Source organism: Tiliqua scincoides, chromosome 7, assembly GCF_035046505.1.
Source record: "Tiliqua scincoides isolate rTilSci1 chromosome 7, rTilSci1.hap2, whole genome shotgun sequence".
Taxonomy (NCBI): Eukaryota; Metazoa; Chordata; class Lepidosauria; order Squamata; family Scincidae; genus Tiliqua; species Tiliqua scincoides.
The window spans coordinates 3,683,671-3,701,205 of record NC_089827.1 but is presented as its reverse complement, the minus strand read 5'-3'; positions in this window follow the sequence as shown (position 1 = coordinate 3,701,205).

The window sequence follows — 17,535 nt, the reverse complement described above, 5'->3', positions numbered from 1 at the left end:
TAATTCAACAGTTGTGTGTGTTTATTAGACATAATTCAGAGATTATTATAATATAGTGGATCCTCTTTACCCGGGGGTTCGGAACTCATGGATTTGACCTACTGTGAGTTCAGCACCTGCAGCTGGAGGACTTCCCAGACATGACCAGAAGCACCTTCTTGTTGTGCCTGGAGGTTCTCATGGCCCAAACCTGTGGATTTGATTATCCCCCATGGATACTCCTGTGGGTACTGAGGGCAAACCTGTACAGCCTAATTGATCTGAGCCACCTACATGAACTGGACCTCTCCATGGAGATGAAGAACCAAAAGACCAGGATGACTTCTAGGTGCTCTTATCCTTATGTTTGGCATCAGAGTGATTAGGATTTCAGCTTTGAGAGAGAATTAAAGTCTTGATACTCTACAAGTAATTTTCAACCACTGGAGGTACTTAGCCCCACTGCCATCGGGCCCAACCCTAACAGAAGTGGACAAAGCTGCAGGAGCTGGCCTGGGGTAGGGTAGTGCACTTGCAGTGAGCTGCAGGTCTACAGCAACCTGGATCCCACCTTCAAAAGACATAGTATGAGGAAAGGAAAGTGTATAAAGCAAAAATCAGGAAGCAGCAACACTTGAAGCAGCCCCTGAGAGGTGAGTGAACTCTTTTGCATGAAGCAGCTTTCCCTGGTGGAAGTGATAGCCATAAGTGGTCCTTGGGGAAAACAGAATTGCAAAAAGAAAGTTGAAAAGCGTTGCTCTGACCTAAATGTTAAAATGTGACCATCGTATGTGATTCAAACAACTTTTAGCAAATAAATAAACTTTCCCAGGGGAATGCATGTCTAGTTTGTTCTTTCTTAGTCCAGCGGGAGGGGGAAGGGTGTTTTGTGCCTGGAAGTAGCATCTGTTGGAGTTCTTAAGATGGCTGCTTGCGGGATGGTTCATAGTCTTCCGAAACCGTCCACCCTAACAAATGCAGTCCCTGCTCTTCATATCTTTCTGACGTATACGTTGGAAGTTGGAAAACGTTCTTAGAAAACACTGTACAACTATTGGGCATTATTTGTCAGAAAAGTGCTTGTCTGCAGCTGAACAGGAAACGGATAAACTCTCAGTTGTTACAGGACAGGAAATGGGAATCCATTTTGTTTGATGTTTAATCACAACACAGTAAGAAGAAATATAAATAGTGGGTGCATTAGGGAGGGAATTGCTGGGCTGCGTAGTTGAGATATTGGCAACGCTACACAAGACCAAAATTAGAACATGAGCAGATGGCAGAAGAAGGGACACCACTTGAAGCTGTCAGAAGGGAGGCTTCATGGGTGCCTTTTCCTGCTTTGTGAGGCAAAACAGACCAGCAGAAGTCCTGTGTGATGTATCTGTGCCTGGGTTGTACCATCCCAGCTTGCAGGAGACGGAGCGAATGCCCTCCCCTGTACAATGAAATGCTCTTTAACCATAGCAAACTTGCATGACGGGACAGGCTACCCTTCCAACACTGGGTCTGGACCAGGGCCTGCCCGTCCATGAGGCCAATTGAAGCAGTTGTCTCAGGCAGCAGATTATTAGGGGACACCCATCTCTGTTGGCCTTCTTGCTTCAGTGCTTCTCCACCCCTTTCCATGCCTAGATCAGCAGTTTTCAACCTTTTTCATCTCAGGGCACACTGACAAGGTATTAATATTGTCAATGCATACCATCAGCTTTTTAATAATTGACAAGGTGCACTGTGCTGCTGGGGGAGGGCTAAAATCCTCCAATGGTCCTAATAATAAATTACCCTCCCCCAAATTGCTGTGGTACACCTGCAGACCATTCACGGTACACCAGTGTACCATAGCACACTGGCTGAAAATCACTGGCCTAGATAGAAAAAGGGAGAGGGGGACCAAAAGGAAGAGGCAACATAGAAGGGAGAAGAGTGCAGAGTTAGCACTTTAAACAATCCATGTGTGTCATGTACAGTCAGTGGTGTAGTTAGAGGGGGTGCAAAGCACTAAGTTTTGCAGGGAGCCTCCCTGTGGCATGCAAGTGGCCCCCTCAGAGCCATGGGGGGGGCAAAATTGAGATAAACACCTCTGTTTTGCTCCTGGAATGGCTTCTTGGGGGAGAGGTGGATTGCATGCCACAGGGAGGTTCCCTGCAAAACTTCGTGCTTTGCCCCCTTTCTAGTCTCAACACTTTGTATAGTTCTATCCCAAAGATGTTCAGGAATGCTAAAAGGGGGGGGGGAGGAGAGGAATAGTTATTTCCAATGGCTGTATTGTGAATAAATGGCAAAATGCTTTGTCTGAAACAGTAGAGGAAATGTAGCAAAAAATGAGCTCTTAAGGATTCGGAGCAGCCAGCGATGACATCTGGGGAGACAATATTAAGAGGAATTATGAAGTGGTTTGGCAGGTAACAAGCACCTGGCATTCCTTCCTGTCTCTTACTAGACAAACCGGTTCCTAATATACCATAATGCCTGCTCAGAGGTGCTCACCACGTTGGTGGGCAGTCACTTGGCTGTCCCCAAGGACTCGTAAATTTAACCTAACCTGTAATTGCCTTCGAGCCTTGTCTATGTTCCGCTGTCGTTTTCGTAACAGACAAAAGGTATCTAAACCAGACTCTTCCATTCAGGGCAGTCCCCAAAGACTTAAACAATCACTTCTGATCACTTAGGGATGCTTCTGATAAGGCATCCCTAAGGCCACTCCACAGGAATAAAGACATTCCAACGGCTATTTGTTGTTGGTTGTACAGACAGAATGATGGGGGGAAATGCAAACAGCATGAGCTACTCAACTACAGAAACAACTATTCAGGCAATCCTTACCAGGATTTTTTTTCCTTTTTTACATAGCTGCCCCTCTTGGTAGAACATATAGATGTATAGATGCTCAGCCTGTCATAGTGGTGACATCTTGGGGTTGGATTCAGCCTGAATTAGAAGAGAAAAAAAGATGAGGATGATCTCCAATAACCAGCAGCTACAGATGTTTTGATGTATGTTCTTCTGGATTCCGCATTCTGGAGTGCATTACATTGAAAAGCAATGCATTCTAACCTGAAAGGAAAAGTCCCCGATTTTGTTCTACTTTCCATCTTGGTCAAGTATTACGCAATACCCTGATCTATTGCATGTCTACTTTCCAGTCTCTCTGTTGCCCACCCACCCCCCAGCACATACACTGCAAAAATTTTGACAGTAAGATCCTTGGATCAAGGACTTGTCTCTTTTGCTTATGTTCCTCTGTAGAGCACCACAAATGTCTATAGTTCTCTAATAATAACCAAAGACACAGTAACGAGAAAAAAGTGAACTCATAAAAACAAAAAATCATTGTATCATTCATCATCTCACAAAACCTCTCCTGCACCAGTGATGAAGATTGGCATATTTTCAAATAATTAGCTATTGCTCAACATATAATTCACTTGTACAGCTATTAACTCACTACCAATTATGATAAGCAACAGCACCTTTCTCCACTAATTACTATCCTTGGGTAATCAATTATGGTAGATTTCCTGCTCTATCTTGCCTTCCAGGTAGAGAATGAGGCATCTCTATGTTGTTTACAGCCCAATCCTATTTGGACACAGTATTGACTCTGGTGCATTGTACTCCTAGGTATGTCCAGGGAACACCTCACACACACCCTGCACATGTGTGCGCAACATGATTCAAGGATGCCACACTATCACCACCCCCTACAGGAGCTGTAGTGGCACTGAACCCTGTTCAATGCAAAGAAGGATCTAATTCAGAGACCTGCTAGCAGCTCCTGCACCACCTACACCACCACCCTTATCCCACCTACACAGACAGACATACCCAAAGAATACTTTTCTGATCACAACTGAGGAAGGGCAGAAAGATCTGTCTCAGAAGAGAGCAGCCGTGTGCAAGAAACACACAAGGGCACTGAGGGCAGGTTGGGTGCCACTATCTTGGATCTCCAGAACCTCACAATGTCCAAGATGGTGGTACCCAAATCTTGCAAGATTTTCTGAGATCCGAGATGATGACACCCAAATCATAGCCCCAAACCAAAACATAGCCCTATCCCACAAAGTTTACAATCTAAAATTCAACAGAAGGGAGAGAGCAGACAGAGAGGAAGAAGATGAAGGTAACATGGAAAGAATGTGAGCAAATTCGGGCTGCAATCCTATCCGCCCTTCCCTGGGCGCAGGTCTCATTGAACACAATGGGCCTTACTTCTGAGTAAAGATGCATAGGACTGGGCTACCAGTGATAGCTGCTTACATCAAGTTCCAATCCCTTACTAAAACTAAGGGGTGACACTTCATTGGATAGCCCTGAGGAGGGGCATGAATGTGATATCAGGCAGGTGTTCTTATGTTCTTAGGTGTTCAGGAAGAAGGTTCCTGGCCTAAGAGACAATGGGGGATAAAGAGGGGCGTGGTTTAAAGGATAAGAAAGCCTTCAGAATACTGAGCTTTGATCAGGAGAAAGAAGTCAAGGGAGGGCTTTGCAGGTAAGGATTATGAGTTTGTGCTGGAAAAGACATTGGAGCTGGGCATGAAGTGTGGGCCTCTCAGCTCTTCTTTATTCCTACCTTCTTCTGGGCTTAGCAATGTGGTCTCCTCTATGCCTTGCAAGACTGTAAGGAAATCCACATGCTGTCTGTTGCTATGCCACTCACCTCTGATCAATCTTTTCCCCTCCCTTTCATCTTCTTCCCATCTGTACACTGAATAAAATCACATCTAATTATAGAAAGTGCTCATGGTCTACTGATGATGGGCACTGCGTGAATAGCTTAGCAGCAAACTTCCTCCTTCTCCAAGCTGCATTTTCAAACGAAGTGCCATCTCACCAGAGCAGCCAACATCCTGCTCCTTCTTCAAGCAAATTGCTCTTCAACTGTTGCCATCTTGTGGCATCCGACTGACCTGTTGCACATTCATTTTATCTGTTAATGGTGTTAGTGCAAATTGGAAACACACACAAGCAATTTTAAAAATGAAATGTAAATGAATTAGAAATACCTGCAGCAGGGCCATTAGCATAAATCCAATCAAGGGGCCTTTGCTTAAATGCTTGAAAATGGTTTCACAGGGGCTGAAGCAGCTTGTGCTTACAGAACTACATTCTGCAAGTTTTAGAACCAAACTGCTGCTAATTCTGTCCTAGTTTATGTTATTTGAATATATTGTGTAAACAAACCAGTTCTTCATTTTGCATGCAACAGCACTGTATGCTCAAGAAAAGAGCCTCCAATAACATCTGAGTTGTTTTTAAAACCACAGGAAGAACCTACAGGCTCCCAGCAAAAATGCCTTGAAGGTGGATGCCTGTATTGCATTTCTATACACAAACATCCATCCTCCTGAGTACTGACCAAGGCTCTGCACCTTTTCTAGTGGGAAAAGGGCCATGATCGCGACAGAGTCTTTCATGTCCTGATTCAGGCAAAGGGGAACTAAGTCCCCCACACATGCCTCCTGACTTACTGCAAACATACATGTGTTTTTGCCAGTGTAGATGCCATGTTTGATGGAGTCTTCCATCTTCACTAAGTGCCTTCACAGCCTCCCCCAGAGGAGAGTAGGGGGGCAGGGCCACTATTTTTTAAGGCATGGAGACCACCTCTACCATTAGAACTCAAATGCATGGCCGCTACCATGTTTTCTAGCCTCGAGCCTGAAGGAGCTTGCTAGTGTGGCAAGCATGCTAGAAGGTGAAAAATGTGACCCAAGCAAAACCAGCTCTCTAGTGCTTCTAGCACTGGAAGTTGAAAAACTAACACAGCCTTAAGAACGTGGGAGTCCCTAGTGGAAGGTGTTGGCTACCCTCACTATTGTGAAAAATAGCCTGAGAGTTCTCACACGTATTATGACATCATTGGAATCCAGTTTTAGAGAGGGGTCCAGCCCAGAGGATAATTAATCTATAAATTAATAGGGCACTTAAATCCTTTGTGTGGCACACTGGATTAAAAGAATTTGATTCACCCTACAACTTAGCATTTGGCATAGCAAAGAAGAAAAAGGGCAAGCACAATGGATGAACCCCAAAGGAACCAAGGAGAGTTTGCTTTGGGTTGGAGCTGAAGCAAGTCATTGTACACAGTGGTGTATCCAGAGGAGGTGCAAAGCACTAAGTTTTGCAGGGTGCCTCACCACAGCATGCAAGCAGTCCCACCACCTCCCCGTTGGAGCCAAAACAAAGGCATACAGCTGGCTCTGAGGGGGAGGGGCCACTTGCATGCACATGGTGAGGCTCCCTGCAAAAATGAGTGCTTTGCACCCCCTCTAGCTACGCCACTGGTTGTACAGACTGCAGATAGAAACATTCCATTACTGTAGCCAAAATTAGCCCTGGATTAGAACTGAAATGAATTGGCTCTGAATTTTTTTAAATCCCCAGTGGATTTCTTGAATAATAAACACCAGAGATTCTCTTAATATCTGAACATTTGCATAGCCAAGATATAAAAGACTTCATGGACATTTGTGGCTGTTCCACTCCTTCCTACTTCAGCATCTGGTTCTGTCTGTCTGGTCCTCCTACCTTCCCTGAAGATTGGGATCTCTCCAGAGCAGAATTTGATACAGCTGGAAGGGAAAATAATCACACCTGTATACAGCTATTCATGTACAGAAATTCTTTCTGCTTGCACATAGCGTTCTTTGATTTCCCACCCAAATACTTAACACTGGTATCTGACATTCAGTGACATTTTATTTGACACTATTTGATAGATGACATGAAATGCCATTCCGTCATTGACAACATCTGATAGTCAATGATTTATGAGATTTGGAATTGACATGAGTGAAAAGGAAAGCAACTTTGAGTGGATAACTGAATGTGAAATTTCCAAGTGGTGGATGTTTACTTTTTTTTTTGCTCTAGCTATACCAATTCAATCCTAAATCAAATTACTGTGTGCTGATTCTGTGACATAAGCATTTCCAAAGGTATAGACAATTTAAGTCACTTTTGAGGGCATAAAGTAACTACCTGTAATACCTAGTTACTTTAAATGGATTTAAGTTCCCAGGTCCAAATGAACTACATGCCAGGGTACTGAAGAAGCTTGTGGATTTGATGTCAGAGCCACTGGCTGTATGCTTTGAGAACTCCTAGTGAGGTGCTTGAGGACTAAAGACTTGCAAATGTCATCCCTGTCTTCAAAATAAATAAATAAAAGTTGGGGAAACTTGTCACCCTGACTTCAATGTCCAGAAAGAGCCTGGAACAGAATATTAATCAGAATGTCTGTGAGCACTTATAAAATAATGGGAAAATTCCTAGGAGCCGGCATGGGTTGGTCCAGAACAAGTTGCACCTGATGAAGTTTATCTCCTTCTTTGACAGAGTGATCAGTCTGATAGACTGTGTGGGTGTGCTGTGTACATAAAGTACTTCGGTTTCAGGAAAGCATTTGACAAAGTCTTCCACTACATCCTTTTGGATAAAATGGTAGAGGGCCTGATCCTATACAGTGGCATCACAAGGGTTTGCATTACCCGGTATGGGAGGCCTGCTCATCACCCCCATGAGGGATCTCCTCCCATGCAGTGGGCTGTGCTATACCCTGGGCAGTGGGCATGGTGATGTACTATTGCCCTGCCACCTGCTGGTTTTTTGGCTATAACGTTTGATAGAACAGAGATATTCCAATGAGGTTTGTTTCACCGCATGCTGCATAAACATGCACATCAAATGATATATAACATGGTGGTATTATTCAATAATAACAAGACTTAAAAAATTTTGGCCAGTAGTGGTGTCACCCCCTGCCCATGCGCATCACCCAGTGCGACCTGCACTCCTGCACCTCCCTAGTGACACCACTGATCCTATACAATTTTCCATCATCGATGCAGCTGTGCCAACGGGGCATGTGTTGCATCCTGTAGTGGGAGTGGCAGTCATGGAAGCCTCCTCAAAGTAAGGGAACATTTGTTCCCTTACCCTGGGGCTGCATCGATCCTGGAAAGTTGGATAGGATTGGGCCCAAAATGTAGGCTAAATGGTACTACTGCTTGAACAACCATTTCCAATGAGTGCTAATAAATGATGCAGTGTAATGCCCTGCACACTTGGTGATTCAACAAGAGGCTGAGATTCCTTTGGCCATGTTTTCCCACCTCAAGACAGTCTATTTTTTGGTGTTTGCTATGATGTATCGGAATCAGTGCTTCCCAAACTATGGGTTGGGACTCACTGGTAGGTCGCATCCTGATTTTCCCTGAGTTGCCAAAGGAAGATGGAAAAAATCAGATAATTGCCTCAAGTCCTATTTAAAAAAAACCAGATACTATAGCTGCTAGTTACCCTGGAAAGAGCTCAGCTCCTGCAAGGTTGCGGCTAACTGTCCTGCAAGGAGCTGAGCGCCTGCAGTTTGGAACCATGTGAAAATATAGAGAGATGAAGTTTGAGGGTCTTCTTCTGGTTATTATTACTTACAAATAAAGAAAAAAAGAAATAATCTCTCTCTCTCTCTCTCTCTCTCTCTCTCTCTCTCTCCTTTTTAAAAGTCTGGTAAACCTGGGTGGCATTCCCAATAGAGTGCCATTTTAAAAAGTGAGTCCTGGTGCTAAGGAGTTTGGGAACCACTGTCCTAAATAGAACATTTAAATGTTAAAAAAACAATAACATGGCAATGGAAAACAGGATTTGAAGTATTATTGCAGGGTTTCATCATGTTTATGAAATGTAGAACAGAGGCTCACTGCAAGCATTTTCTGAAACTGATGAAGCAAATTCTCTGGTCAGGTGTAGCTATTGTTATGGCTACCTTCCCTTTGTTGGGCAGATTGCTGGTTCTAGGCCAGGATGGCTGTGGATGTTTCTTCAATGGGAGTTAATGGCTTGGAGATGGTCTCCTAATAGCTGGTTAAAGTTTTTGATGAAAGTTCTCTGTGAGTTTTTGATGAGACATTCCTCCCAGTTTGGGGAAGGGGCAGGTGGGTTTGTGTGTGTATGTGTGTGAAAAATCTCAGTTTGAACTGAGAGAGAGAGAGAGAGAGAGAGAAAGCACATGCTAAGAGTTTTTGGCTGGAGTTAGCTCGGTCATGTCGTGAGAATGGATGATGGCCGGATCCCAAAGGATCTCCTCTATGGAGAACTCGTGCAAGGAAAGCGCCCTACAGGTAGACCACAGCTGCGATACAAGGACATCTGCAAGAGGGATCTGAAGGCCTTAGGAGTGGACCTCAACAAGTGGGAAACCCTGGCCTCTGAGCGGCCCGTTTCGAGGCAGGCTGTGCAGCATGGCCTTTCCCAGTTTGAAGAGACACTTGGCCAACAGTCTGAGGCTAAGAGGCAAAGAAGGAAGGCCCATAGCCAGGGAGACAGACCAGGGTCAGACTGCACTTGCTCCCGTTGTGGAAGGGATTGTCACTCCCAAATTGGCCTTTTCAGCCACACTAGACGATGTTCCAAAACCACCTTTCAGAGCGCGATACCATAGTCTCTCCAGACTGAAGGTTGCCAACAACATACCTGAAACTTGAGGGTGCAGTCATGGAGGCTGCAGGATCTGCATTAGAAAAGTGCCTGTTTACATCCATATGTTTGTGTATTTTTAAACAATCCCCAAATTTCACATTGCTTGGGAAAGTGGAGAAGTCATCATCTCTCATCTCATCTCCGCTGCTACCCCAAACTTCACACAGCTAGGGAAACTGGTCTTCTTACATGCCTCAAGAAGTCTCATCTCCTTTGCACAGCAATCAAGCAAGCACAGAGCCACCTGTGACAGTTGCAATCATGCTAACAGAACTGCTCTTAAGTGACAGCACTGTTTTGTTACATCTGGGCAACATGGTTAGATTCATTATAGAGGAAGGAATAGTCTGCGACAACATCCTTCTTGGATATTGTAGAGCCCTCTTGGTATACTTTGTTGTAACAAAGTAGTTTTCAACAAATCCCATAACATCACCATCTTTTGACCAACACATTTGGTGGCATTTTTCTTTGGGTGTATTCTGCAGTTGTGATCTTCCCCAGGAGTTCAGTGTCCATGATAATGGTGTTCATTGCACCCAAATTATGACAAAAGCAGTGTCTAAATACTTAACTATAAAAATATAAATAAAGCACTTACCTTGTTTTTTTTAGTGGCCATTTTGTTTTTCAGATTTCTTTGTAACAGTTAAGCATTGTGTAAGATACTCTTTGGCAAACGCCAATATTGGATAATAACCTCCAATTCCTTTAAAAGAAACAGTTTTCAAATTTTTATTTGAAACAGCTTGCACATGTTCAATTTTCTTTCCAAAATATCACTAGTCTGGATCTAGTAATCATAGAATTTGTTTGTTTCTCATCTCAGATGTGGTTTTATCTGCCCAGATGCATCCATATGCTACATTTCTCTTCTACATAACCCCTAAATAATAATTCCTAGGGCTGCTGGCTTTAATCTGTTTAATTGGCAGATTAATTCACTTTGATTAATCAGTGTAAGTTAAGGGCTGCTTTGTTTATTTTTGAGACTGTTTTCGTTGCTGTGTTACAGAACAAAAATAAAATACATAATCGGATGGTATATCAACAGAACATTTACAGTCATGGGTACACATAATCCTTTATGGTGAATTACAGAAAAGAACAGTGTTTTTCACATGTCGGGGGACTTACACCATAGAAAATATATTTTGCAATACAGTCAGTTAGTGACTGATGGCCTAATCCTATCCAATTTTCTAGCACTGGTGTAACCTCAATGCAGCCCCTAGGTAAGGGAACAAATATTCCTAAACATTGAAGAGGCCTCTGTGACTGCAGTCCCAACACAGGAAGCAGTGCATACCCCATTGGCACAGCAACACCAGCACTGGAAAATTGGATAGGATTGGGCCCTGAGAGGATTATTGGGTTGAAGCTACCACTCAATCTATTAATATTTTTGTTATACAAAGGATTTACCACTAAGATTTTGGACTGACAATCAGCCTGAAGAAAACACAGGTCATGGTTCAGGATATGGACTCACCTCCCTGCATTACAAGCTCTGTGCATGAACTGGTGGTTGTCCATGACTTTGTGTACCTTGACTCAATGATCTCTCTCGATACCGAGCTAAACAAACGCATCGGGAAAGCAGCTACCACATTTTCCAGACTCACAAAGAGAGTCTGGTCCAACAAGAAGCTGACGGAACATACCAAGATCCAGGTCTGCAGAGCTTGTGTCCTGAGTACACTTCTGTACTGCAGCGAGTCATGGACTCTTTGCTCACAACAGGAAACTGAATGCTTTCCACATGCGCTGCCTCCAATGCAATACAGGGAACCCCCAACTTTCTAAACTTTCTTTAGTTTAGAAAGAATTTGCTGACTTCCACTCAAATGCCTGAACCTTTCAATAGACCAATGTTTTTCAACCTTAGTCATCTACACTGATGCTAAAATTGTCAACGCAAACCACTGATGTTTGGACAATTAACAAGGCACGCCACACTGTCAGCAGGGGGCTCATGTATCCCAATGGTCCTACTAATAAATTACCTTTCTCCAAACTCCCACGGCACACCTGCAGACTATTTGCAGCACACCAATGTGCCATGGCACACTGGTTGAAAATTGCTGCTATAGACACACTCCTTTAATTGAGACTTTGGGGGCATTTTTAAAGCTTCTCCTGAAACATTGTAGTCCAGTCAACAGTATTAGAGAAATGGGGTGTGCCTCTTAACATCCTAGGAATTAGTATCACTTTTGTTAAGACTATAAATTGTTTGTCTATGTATTTGTGTAATATGCCAATAAAGGTTCTGAAAAGGAAACTGACTGACACATTCCACCCTTACACACACATTTCTGATGAGGTTCTTTGAAGATTTTTTTTTTTTTGATCTGGCAAACTGAAATAAACAAAGGCAGCAACTTGCTAAAATAACATCTGAAGCAGGTGGCTCCAACTCACAGAAACACAATTTATATTCATAAGCAACTTGTAGGGAGCTATGTGTGGTTACACTAAGGCAGGGAAAGTCAAATGTTTTAAGGGCTGCCATTCAGTGTAATATGATACCTTCTTTAATTTGGTCCTTTTCCTGCTACTTGAGATCGTAATTCAGGAAGCTGATGCTGGTTTTGTATCCTCAAGAGGGCTAAGCCTGGTATGAAGTATCAGTAGACCTGGTTGGCTCAACCAAGTACCTCTCTTCTGAACAAAGCTCAGAACAATAACCATGGAAGAAAAGGAGAATGAGCTTCAGAAGAATAAAATATATGCACTGAGGGCCCAATCCTGGGCCCAATCCAGTTTTCCAGGGCTGGTGCAGTAGTGCCAATGGGGCATGCACTGCATCCTTCGGTGGGAAGGCAGACACAGAGGCCTCCTCAAGGTAAGGGAACATTTATTCCCTTACCTCAGGGCTGCATTTTGGATGCAATGAAAAGTTGGATAGGATTGGGCCCTGAGTCCCCTACTTAAGTACAAGTTAGGTTCCAGGAATCTGTACTTACATTAAAAGATTTTTAAGTTGAAAAATCTGCTTCTTGCTGGCCCAGCACTTATAGCATTACTGAAGGACAAACTGCATCTGCCAATGGCAGTCATCCCTAATTTGGGGAGCCAGTGTAGCAGTACTGAAATCCCTGAGGTTTGCAGGCTGCAGTAAAGAAAAATTCAAAATGCAAATTCTTCATTGAGGCACCTGATTGAAAAACTATTGAACAAATCACCACATATTATTACTAGAGATGTAACAACCAACCAATACCAATTAAGTTTTTCAGGTTGTAGCCAAGTGTTTGTACTCAAAATAGCCCCAAGGCAGAATACCAAGAGTGGAGGAAGGAAACTCTTAATAAAAGGCAAGTAAACAGTAAAGTAACAGTAAAGGCAAGTTTACTCTTAACAGTAAAGGCAAGTTGGAACAGTGAAATTGCTACCAGCTTTTGCCTTTCTTATTCCTAGCTGAGGAACCTTTTGGTCAAGAGCTATTGGTCTGAACCATCCTGACCAATGTCGGTATGTGACTGGGTGGGCAAACAGCATGTAAGCCAGGCAGACACAGATACAGTCTGAAAATATACCAGTGATTGTGGCAGCCCTTTTACCAGTCCCACAAGATCACAGGCTTCTTTCCATTGAATCTATAATCATCTGATTCACATGTTTCATTGCACACATGGATGAGTATGTGGGGATTCCCAGGATAGGCATAGGAAGGACATTTATATAAACCAGCCCTAAGATAGTTTTGCCCTCTAAAACTTGAGAGCAACATGGAGTTAGCTACAGAAATAAGCCTCTGCAAAATTAAAATTTCAGAAACTAACAGAGCAATCATATGCATGCTTACTCAGAAGTAAGTCCCACTCTGTTCAATGGGGCTTACTCCCTAATAAGCATGTTTAGAATCCCAGCCTGAGGCTTTTCCTGTAGGTAAATGGCAACATTGGACTTCCACATTTTTAAAAACAGACAGAAGGCATGCTGATGGGGGAAACTAGCTGTTAAAAGCCAAATTTGCATTTTTGTAGAACAAAGAAACCTTTACCCAAGTCCCCTGCAATGACAGTACTTGGTAATGCTGTTCTAGTTTTGAGCAAAACCGATTTTAGCAACAAAACTCTTTTACTAAGCTCATAACCACAGACAACTAGTCTTCCCCTAACGTGCAGCTCTAAGTTTGATACTTTACTCATTTGATACTTCACTCACACTTCACTTAGGCTGCAATCCTATCCATGTTTTTCTGGGAGCAAACCCCATGGATTATAATGGGACTTACTTCTGAGTAATGCATAGGATTGGGCTCTTATTTATTTGCTTACTTACTTTTCAAAAAGACTTATGTTTTACAGGACCAAATTCTAACCCACTTTCCAGTGCTGACATAGGTGTACCAATGGGACGTGTGCAGCATTATACCATTGTGGGGCACTCACGGAGGCCTCCTCAAAGTAATGGAATGTTTGTTTCCTTACCTAGGAGCTGCATTGCCCTTATGTTGGTGCTGGAAAGTGGGTTAGGATTGCATCCTCAATTGCATAAACAAATATACCTATCCAAATGTATATGAATTATGTTGCAAAAGAAAAAAAAACTTAGCAAGGTGAGTTGCTAGGTTTTAAATGAATAAATGAAAGCAACAATTACCTTAAAGATGGAATAATTTTTATTTTTTCAATTTGTCTTTTATTCATATTTATACCAAGCAAGATACTGCTTCAATATAACTCCTTGCCAGATTTTGGAACTGAATGGCTTTGGTTGTTCTTGGTCAATTTCGCTGAACATTAACCACCTCTTCCCATGTGAATCTGCTCACTTGCTAAGAACTCTTTTTATATGAAAAATCAGCCTACATTTTTGCCATTGTACAGGTGCCAAACTCAGTGGTGTCACTGGGGGGGGGTGCGGGATGCTCTGGGTGACACGCTTGGGGGGTGATACTGGCCAAAATATTTAAAATTTTGATATTTTTGAATAATACCATCATATCAATCAATGCGTAATTCCATGCAGAGTGTAATGAAACAAACTGCGTTGAAATATCTCTATTCTATCAAATGTTATAGACAAAAAACCAGCAGGGGTAGGGCAGTACATCACCAAGCCCACTGCCCAGGGTGTTACCCCACCCGCTTCATGAGAGGAGGTCCATCATAGGGGTGACACACTGGCTTCCTGCACCGCATGATGCAAACCCTAGTGATGTCACTGGCCAAACCTCCATAATCTTTTTTTTACATGTTTTACATCAAAACTATAAGGTAGATTCCCCTCATGGCTAAAGTGACTACAATCAAGTTCCTTTCTTATACAACTGGATTGTGACATGGAAGATATAACATTGTAAAAGAAATAAATGTACTGAAGTGGCACAGAAAACTAGGAAACTTTAGTAGCAAACTACAGTAGTGGTCACTCAACAAATCCACCATCGAATGAGAAAAGAGAGGATAACAGAGAAAATCAGACCTGTTAGCAAATCATCATTCCTTCCTCCTAAGATACTCATCAACCAGAATATTACTTGCCTGGCCAGAATTTCAGCTTTACATGCAAGTACCAGAATAGAAAGATCTCAAAAAATAGTGAGTTCAGTGCTCCTATAATTGCTTTCTATATCATGTGCTTAAAAAATAATAATGATGGAACCTGGTTGACAGTTTGCTTCTGAGCCTCAATTGCTGGCTTTGGTTTTCTAAGGCTGCAATCCTAACCACACTTTCCTGAGAGTAAGCCCCATTGAACAAAATAGAACTTACTTCTGAGTAGACCTGGTTAGGGTTGTGCCCTAACAGTGCAATCCTAATACTCATCTTCTTAGAAATAAGCCCCATCGAGTTTAGTGGAACTTCTTCCCAGGTACAAATATATAGGACTGCAATCTACACTCCTTAATTATCTGCACCAAATTATCTGAAGACCACATTCTCCTATGCTAATCTGCCCATTCCCTAAAATCTGCATCAGAGGCCCTGGCCTGCTACTGACAGAAATCAGATTGGCAAGACACAGGAGATGGAGCTTTTTGGTGGTAGCTCCATTGTTGTGGAACTCCTGCACTTGCAGTGTTTAGGAAGCAGATATAAACAGTTGGCAAGAACTTCCCAACTCTATGTGTGTTGGTTTTAATGTTATTTTACTGTATATAGTGATATGTGGTGAAGTGAATGGCTGGGGAGGCACTTGCTGTGGTGCCAGAAGATGCAGCACCTGCACAATCACAATGGAGGCTGAGCTCTTGCCACCACAGCTCTAGTCTCTCCCAGTATAGTTACAAATATGAACTTATTCCTATACAGCAGGAGTTCCCAAAGTGTGTGTCATGATGCCCTAGGAACCCTCACAGGGGCGCCACAGGATGTCCCCAGTGACACCTCCTAACCTGTTTCCAGGGCTCTGCCATCTTGGATTCATGAAATCTTGCGGGATCCAAGATGAGGGTGCCCAAATCTTGCAAGACTTGGGTGTTGCCACCTTAGATTCTCACTAAATCTCATGAGAATGGGGCCACCATCTTACATCTTGCAAGATCCAAGATGGTGTCATCCATCAGGTATGTTTGGGAACCACTGCTATACAGGGAGATACCAGAGCCACAGCTGATGAGAGATCTGCCTGTGATGGCACAACCCCTCAGAAAGTGGCTGGAGTGCACACACAACCCTGGTATATTGTTTAGCTATACAGGTTGAGCCTGTTTATCCACAGATTTTTCATCTGCAGACCTGGTCAACTTGTGTCCTCTGGACCTGTGTGGAGCTAGACATAGCTCAACCTGGATCCTCTGGGTCAAGGGAGGCTGTGCTCCCCTGGCCTCCAGAGGGTGTTCTGAGCACCAGGGAGGCTGTGTGTGGCCTGCACAATGCTCAGAAGCCAGGGGCCTTGAGCATTGCTTAAACCACAGTTTTCATTACTCGTGGTTTTCGGTATCTTTGGGTTTCTGGGAATGGAACCCTCACAGATAACAAGGCAGCACCTGCATTTATGACCCTTGTTCTCATCAAACACTTGCAAACTGGACAGATCTCTTCAAAAAACTGGTCTTAACATTAAACAAGACAAAAAATGTCAAGGAGCATTGCAGGGCTTGTGTAACTGGTGAGGTGTTCTGGCAGTGCATTCCACACATGCCCAGAGGCCACATCTTTGGATTTTTTTTCTTACACAAAGTTTGTTACCTGTTAGAATAGAAACACTCCACACATGCTCGGAGGCATGCTTACCTCACTTTTTTAAATTAAAAAAAGAAACATCGCTCTCAGAGAAGACAAAGAGGCATTCTGAACACACTTAAAATAAGCCTGAGATGAAAAAAATATTTCAGAATCTTTAAAAATATTGCTATTTATTCAAAATTTATTTATATTTATTTGATATTATTTCATTATTTTTAAAGACTGCGAGGCGACACATGCTCAGTCTACACTCTGAGCATGTGTAGAGTGTAAGGCTTATTTTAAGCATGTCCAGAATGCCTCTTCATCTTTGGGACCAATATTTCTTGTGGGGCAAGCATGCCTCTGAGCACGTGTAGAGTCCAGGCTTATTTTAAGCGTGTCCCAAACGCCTCTTCAACGTTGGGACCAGTATTTCCTGTGGGGCAAGCGTGCCTCTGAGCACGTGTAGAGTCCAGGCTTATTTTAAGCGTGTCCAGAACGCCTCTTCATCTTTGGGTCCAATATTTCTTATGGGGAAAGCGTGCCTCTGAGCACGTGTAGAGCCCAGGCTTATTTTAAGCGTGTCCAGAACGCCTCTTCATCTTTGGGACCAATATTTCTTGTGGGGCAAGCGTGCCTCTGAGCACGTGTAGAGTCCAGGCTTATTTTAAGCGCGTCCAGAACGCCTCTTCATCTTTGGGTCCAATATTTCTTATGGAGCAAGCGTGCCTCTGAGCACGAGTCGAGTCCAGGCTTATTTTAAGCGCGTCCAGAACGCCTCTTCATCTTTGGGTCCAATATTTCTTATGGGGCAAGCGTGCCTCTGAGCACGTGTAGAGTCCAGGCTTATTTTAAGTGCTTCCAGAACGCCTCTTCATCTTTGGGTCCAATATTTCTTATGGGGCAAGCGTGCCTCTGAGCACGTGTAGAGTCCAGCCTTATTTTAAGC